This window comes from Hemicordylus capensis, chromosome 4, assembly GCF_027244095.1.
Source record: "Hemicordylus capensis ecotype Gifberg chromosome 4, rHemCap1.1.pri, whole genome shotgun sequence".
Lineage (NCBI taxonomy): Eukaryota > Metazoa > Chordata > Lepidosauria > Squamata > Cordylidae > Hemicordylus > Hemicordylus capensis.
In genome coordinates this window covers 138,599,123-138,606,060 of record NC_069660.1, presented here as the reverse complement: position 1 = coordinate 138,606,060, position 6,938 = coordinate 138,599,123, and the positions used below count along the sequence as shown (strand labels likewise).

The 6,938-nt window shown below is 43.6% G+C and overlaps 1 long non-coding RNA gene across 1 annotated transcript; it reads right to left on the bottom strand.

The window, feature by feature from the left end:
- Nucleotides 1-362: 362 nt before the first annotated feature.
- LOC128325393 (uncharacterized) lies at nucleotides 363-6,242 on the bottom strand. Its single transcript, XR_008307423.1, has 3 exons — nucleotides 6,164-6,242; nucleotides 4,204-4,315; nucleotides 363-556 (listed from the first exon to the last, which is right to left on the bottom strand). It is a non-coding gene; the product is annotated as an uncharacterized LOC128325393 (long non-coding RNA).
- Nucleotides 6,243-6,938: the final 696 nt, after the last annotated feature.

Genomic DNA, 6,938 nt, shown 5'->3' with positions numbered 1-6,938 from the left:
TAGACAGTTTACAAAACTGTAAAAAATAAACAGTTTAAAACTCAAATTAAAAGAAGAAGGAATGGTACAGCAATTTATTTCCTAAAAACAGCCCCAATGCATTCTGAGGGAAAAACTCATCTTTAGGATAAAATATGCAAGAATAAATACATAAATGTCTTTGTTCTTGTATATTTTCTCCTGAAGAAGAGGGTTTCCCTCTAAACACGTTGGGAGCTTTTGGGGGAATAAATCACTAAACCATTTCTTCTACTATCGATATATCAAGTGTGGTACCATCCCTTCTGTCTGTACCCCTAACATAAAATTTAAATAGTTAAAACAATTAAAACAATCCAGCATCAAATATCTTATTTAAAATATATGACTTCAAGGCCCTTTAAAAAATGGGCAGAGAGATCAGCCCCACCTCCCAGTTCAGAGGCGGCAACTGAGAAGGCTGTATTCTTACTCAACATGTCGTGACTCGGGGCCATATATGAGGAGCTGTGTTAAAATATTTCATTCAATGCAGATGAGCTTCTTAATGCGAATGCTTGCTTTCTGCGGCACATTTCTGCAAAGATTAATAAGTATAGAAAAAATGTGAATTTACTTCCGCATCAGTTACTCACAGGAAGCTATTTCTGTGAATGGATCACTCTTGATGGATCAGGGCCATTATGTCTTGTCTATAATAAATTTTATTGCCTCAGTAGGACAACTTCTTAAATTTGAAGATTAAAGTTTATCTATATGTATAGGTGCTGTTTATGTTTAGGTTATTTAAGAACATTGGAAATGTCTTTTAACTGGCTCTTAAGGAGGGTGCACATTCAGTGGTTCTAATGATCCCACAGGGAAGCTTTCATCCAACTGTCACTAAATGACTAAGATGTCAAATAAATGCCATAGAACTTCAGCATGCTGAGGTACTTCAGTTCACCAAAAGACATAGATGTCATCTTGGGCATAAATCACCTCAGCTGCACTGAGAATTTTGCAAGGTTCGAGATAACAAAGAACCCAGCTGAAAACATGCAATTTATGCAATTAATTTTTCCTTTAATCAAGACTTAAAAGGCTAAGATCACACACTTCCTATTGTAAACTGTGGCTTATGGTCTCTCATCTTTGCAGGGTTTTTGAGATACCATCCATATATATACCATATACCATATAATTAATCACAGGGCCTACAAATGCTTGTTGCCAAGTCTGCACTTAAACTTCTAAGGCTTTCTTTTAAAAGAGTTTGGAGAGGCATTTAATTACAAATGACAGCCATAGGGGGTTGTATTGAAAAGAGATCCTTTTCATTTTCAACTGGACCTTGACATTTATTTCCAAAATGATAAATCTTCTGCCCTCATATGTAATGCATACAGCAGAACAAGTTAAGGAACTTGACATGACATGGAAACCGCTTTCATAAAGGAAAGAATATGTGGGTTGTTAATAGGTTGATTGGCATATAATACCAAACCACCATTTGGCACTACCTGCATGAGTTTGCAAGCTCCCTCCCCCTCCCTTCTTCTCCTGGTTTGAGGATCAAAGTACAATTTGATCCTGAACATAAGAACAACACTGATGGATCAGGCTCCAGGCCTATCTAGTCCAGCATCCTGTTTCACACAGTGGCACACCGGGAAGCCAAACAGTCTCTGGAAAGCCAAAGAGCCTCTGTGCTTGAACTGGGCCATTTCAAGACTGGGGGGAGGCTTGTGGGGGGAGGAGGAACTGTTGGAGACCCCCCACTCCATGGCAGTGGCAGCACCTCCTGGAGGCAGTGAGTCCTTTAAAAAAATTGAACGGCCAAGCCCCCAAACCGGACTCAAGCCGGCCAGTGGGGGGGGGGGGGGCGGGGGGAGGACCAGGGCTGGGCTGGCTTGAGGCAAGCCCTTGAACCACACCAGTTCGATGTCAAACTGGCTCGAGGTCAAGCTGGTTCACACATACCTACTAAGCACTCCACCTCACCTATCTTGGCTCAGAGGTGTCTGGCATTGGCATATAAGCAATTAAGCACCTATATGCTGACTCTCTTACCTGGTGTGTGCTATCTTTCTTATGGCTATTTGATCTCTGACTAGCTTGGACATCCTTCTGTCTGCTCTTACTCTGGTTCTACTCTGTCCCCTTCTGGTTTATCTGAAGCCTTTACACCCTCACACCTTAAGCAATGACATTTGCTGAACCGGATACTGCCTAGCTCCTGTCGCCTACCCCTCAGGCGTCATTTCAAAAGCTGCTCGGCAACCTTTTTGATTATAAGGGCCAGCAGTCTGATTCCATCTTGGTTCAAGTGGAGTCTGTCCCTTCTGTACAGGCTTTGCCTGCACCAAAATGTTTCCCAGTGCCTAACAAATCTAGACCCCTCCTCCTGGCACCACCATCTCATCCACACATTGAGACCTCTCAGCCCTGCCTATCTTGCTGGCCCTGTGTGTGGAACAGATAACATTTCTGAGAATGCTACCTTGGGGGTCCTGGACTTCAGTCTGCTACCTAGCAGCCTAAATTTGGTTTCTAGGACCTCCCAACTGTTGGGAATTCTCTCTGGTAAGAGATACCCTTCTATTACAGCAGAGTGCACTAAGGCACAACACAGTGGAGTCTGCCTAGGCATGCATGTATGCTGAGAGTAAAAGAAACTTGGAGCCAGTTCATAGTTTCAAATCAATATAAGGAGTCTTTATTGGAGAACTCCATTCTAGACAGGAAAGTGGAGAGATAGGATCTCTAATCTAGCTAGCTAGCTGGATGCAGAGGGATGGTTTCTGCATCTCTGCACACATGGTGCAGGGAGAGAGGAGCATGGGTGTTGCAAGGGAGAAGAAAGGGAAGAGGAAGATGTAGGAAGGAAGGAAGTCCCTGAGAGTAGCAATCTACATATCAATAGGATAGTGTCAGAGCAGTAGAGAAGGGATGACCAATGTCTTGACCCCTCTAGCCCTCTGACTCACTAATCTGCCCCCATCTGTAATTGAGACATGAGACAACACAGAGTCCTTCACTTGCAACACCAACTGCATTTCCCAACATCGTTGGTGCCAATGTGCACCATGACAGCTAACCCCTACCCAACATGATGTCTGCAAACTTCAAACCAGGCAGACAAGTCACCATGTGGTCTACACACATGAGTCACAGAAAGTGCTCCTTCTAACACGGATTCCCAGATGTTGTTGACTACAACTCCCAGAATCCCCAGCTGCAATGGCTTTTGCTTGAGGATTCTGGGAGTTGTAGTCAACAACATCTGGGAATCCCTGTTAGAGGGAATACTGGTCACAGACCCATCTCTCTATACCCCTAATGATTGAATAACCCACTGCTAGGAGGCCCCCACATCTCCAGAGGAGTATCCTCTGTGCAAGAGGATATTGGCTTATCATTCATGGATCCCTTCCAAGGGAGCATTCCCCTCTTCCTCAGAATGATGTACTCCTTCCCTGAGACCTTCATACTCCCTGACAGCAGAGGAGCCATCAGCCTGGGAGTGGGATGCCTCTATTACATCCTGAAGGTTTCATCCATGTACCTCTCTGACTGTCTGAGCTCCTCCAGATGAGCCACCTTGGCTTCAAGGGAACGAACCTGTTCCCTGAGAGCCAGGAGCTCCTTGCGCCAAGCACACACCCATGACCTTTGCTCATTGAGCAGATAGTCATACATGCAACACAGTGCAATATACTTGGAAGCACCCCCTCCCCTGCTGGCTTTTTATCTTCATGATATTTGGAGATTGTTTATTTGAAAGTCTGGTCTTAGCTAAAGTTGTAAGCCATTCAATAGTTCAAACTTTCTTTCCTGACAATATGGAAGAGCTAGTTGTACTTACCTGCTATTCCTGCTGAGCAACTTGTAATCAAGGGGGCTCCTTTCAAGCTCTTCTGTACACTGATCCACTAAACTCCACACAAAACTCCTGTATACCTATTTGCTCATTCCTGTTCGCTAAGTTCTCTGGCCTCAAGAAGGCTTCAAACTTAAGCAAACAGGCTCAAAAGGAATGTGGTCCCTTCCACCAGGTGTCATTCACCTCAGCCCTAGCTGACTCCTTTCATTGTCTCTCTCTAGGCAAGAGAGAAACTAAAACTGAAAGCCACACAGCAAAACAACAACAACACCAAAAACCAAGCCCTGGCAAAAACCAAACAGAGACACAAACGTATACACTGATACTTCTCCCCTAAAGAGATGTCAGTTCTTCATTACCTCCCTCTCCTCCTGTTTGTTTGTTTGTAGAAAAATAGTTTTTTAAAGAAAAGTTTTCTATCTTCTCAGGTCTCCTTCTCCTCTTCCCAGAATAGGCTTCAAACTTCAAATCCTGGTGTCAATGGTAAACACAAATTGGAGTTTGCTGGCTTGGCTGAAACAACAAACTATGGTTTGCCACAAATCAGGAGAAGAGGAAATTTTGAGGGGAGGAGGAATTGTGCAAGCCCAAAGGTTCTCAGAGGCTCTTTTATGTAACACTAAACTACACTAATACAAATACAACAGATATTTATATAGAGCTTTACAACACAAGTTCACAAAGGGGTTTACATCAAAATGAATGGATTAATGAAAAAAAATGGCTCTCTGTCCCCAAAGGGCTCACAATCTAAAAAAGAATCATAAGATACACACCAGCAACAGGGATGCTGGTGGATAGGGATTGTTACTCTAGCCTATTTTTAGACTATGCTGGACTATGGAAGCTCATATTGAAAAAGGAAAAATGGACCAGAAAACTGAACTAAATGGAAAATCTATTTTCTGTGTACTATGACAGACTCTTGCAGACAGCCAAACACCTGGAATGGGGTCTCTGAGCAAGGAAACCAATTAGCCAGAGAGTGCTTCAAGAAAAGACAGCTAATGAATTGTGGGGTCACAGGTCATGGAACACGTGTAGGGAGTAGACTGAAAGACCCACTTCATCTGCATCTTGTAAAGATGGTATAGAGCATCTGGAACCTTTACTGGAGTGAAGAAAGAAAGGTGGACCAGGTGGCTGGATCAACACAGTGAATTGGACAATTAAGCAACAGCAAGTCCTGTCAGAAATTGGGAGGACTGCATGATTGGTGAGATCCAGGTGGCCATGATCAAAACAGAATATTAAATTTTAATATTTGTGGAAAGGGGGAACCCAAGGAGCCAATGAGAATCTTGGATGTAACAATGGAAACCAATCAAAACACAGAGGAGAGAAGTTTGACTCTTGGGGTATAAAATGTAGGAACAGTAGGGAAAGCAGAAGATTTTCTCTCTCTCCACAGATGGCAGATTTCTCTCTCTCTTTTCACAGATATATTTTACTTTCCCTTCCTGCCTCTTGAATCTTTTTCTGCTCTCCAGATAAGATGCTTTCTCTCTCAAAACCTATTTTCCCTTCTCTTCCTTTTTCTCCTTCATAACAATAGCCTCAAGTATTTTATTCTTTTCTAAGTATATAAACTTTACCTATACAACTTATTACATTCCTATAAACTTATCTATCCACTAAATAGCTAATTATGTACTTAGTTTTTTATTTAAGGTTTTAAAAACCTTTTTGGATAAACCTGAAAATACCTCAAGCTGCCCGAATGGTAAATATAAATTTTATAGCTAATTATTTAGCTGCCCTCTCATCCCTGTGGGTCCACCTGAGGATGGAACTGTGCACAATGGTGCGGTGCAGGCTTGGTCCTCAGTGTCCCCCTGGGAGAGTCCCTGTGGCTCGGGGTCCCTCTGCCCATTCTCAGGAGGAGAGCTGGTCTTGTGGTAGCAAGCATGCCTTGTCCCCTTAGCTAAGCAGGGTCTGCACTGGTTGCATACAAATGGGAGAATGTTTCGTATTTTTAATATAACTTTTATTTTAGGGGCTTAGGTTAAGGGGTTTAGATCTAGTTGGTAGATTTTATTATTCACAATATCACTTTCAATAGTAGCTTCAAGAGCCACACATTTTATCCTTCTTAGAATGTTATAGTTTACCAATGCCTATATTTTGATGTATCTTTGCCATGGATTTGCATTTTATGTATCTTTTGCTGCTCATTGCTAGGGGTGTGCATGGAACCAGCTGGTCGGGTTTGGTTTGGTGTGAACTGCACCCGAATCTGACCAGACCAGTTCAGACCAGCACCCCCCAACCCCCCCAACCCCGTGTCCGGTCCAGGAGGGGTTTGAAAATATTTTTTACCTGTTGCCCCTTTGGGGGGCTTCATAAAGGCTGGGGGGGGGTTTCCACAAAGGTTCCCTCCCCCACCAGCCTCTTAAATCAACACCACAGTCTGTTTTAATAATCCTTTGTGGCCTATTCGGGCCTCCGTATACTGGCACGGTGGCCATTTTGGAGGCCGCTGCACATGCTCAAATTGTCCCTGTGAGGCCCTAGGCCATGCCAGACCTCACAGAGGCCATTTGAGCATGTGCGCTGGACTCCAAAATGGCCACTGTGCCACAAAGGATTATTAAAACAGGCCGGTGGGGGAGGGGCACCTTTATGAACCCCCCATGGCCTTTATGAAGCCCTCCGAAGGGGCAACAGGTAAATTTTTTAAAAAAAACAAAAAATTCATGAACTGGGCTGGACCGGGGTTGGGGTTTGCTTCTAACCCAAACCCCCAAATCGAACCCCCAAGCCCACTGAACCAGTTTGCACATCCCCACTCATTGCCATTCTACATGCCTCCAGTCTTTGAATAAAACCTTTAAACTTTAAAAATGTGTGGTCATTAAGTTTGGGCGTGATCATACACAAAGCCTACTGAGGCAAATAAATGGAGTGGATTTTTAGGGATGGATAGCTCCAGTTGCTCTCCATCTGCTAAATACAGAGAATCACCAATTTTAAATGGCACCTCTTTGCTGAGTTAAAAGGGGACTGTGGTGTTATTGTTGAACCAACCAGCTAGCCCATTGTGATCACAGATGTGCCTGTCTTTCTCCAGGGGCGCACCAAGGTAACTTGGGCA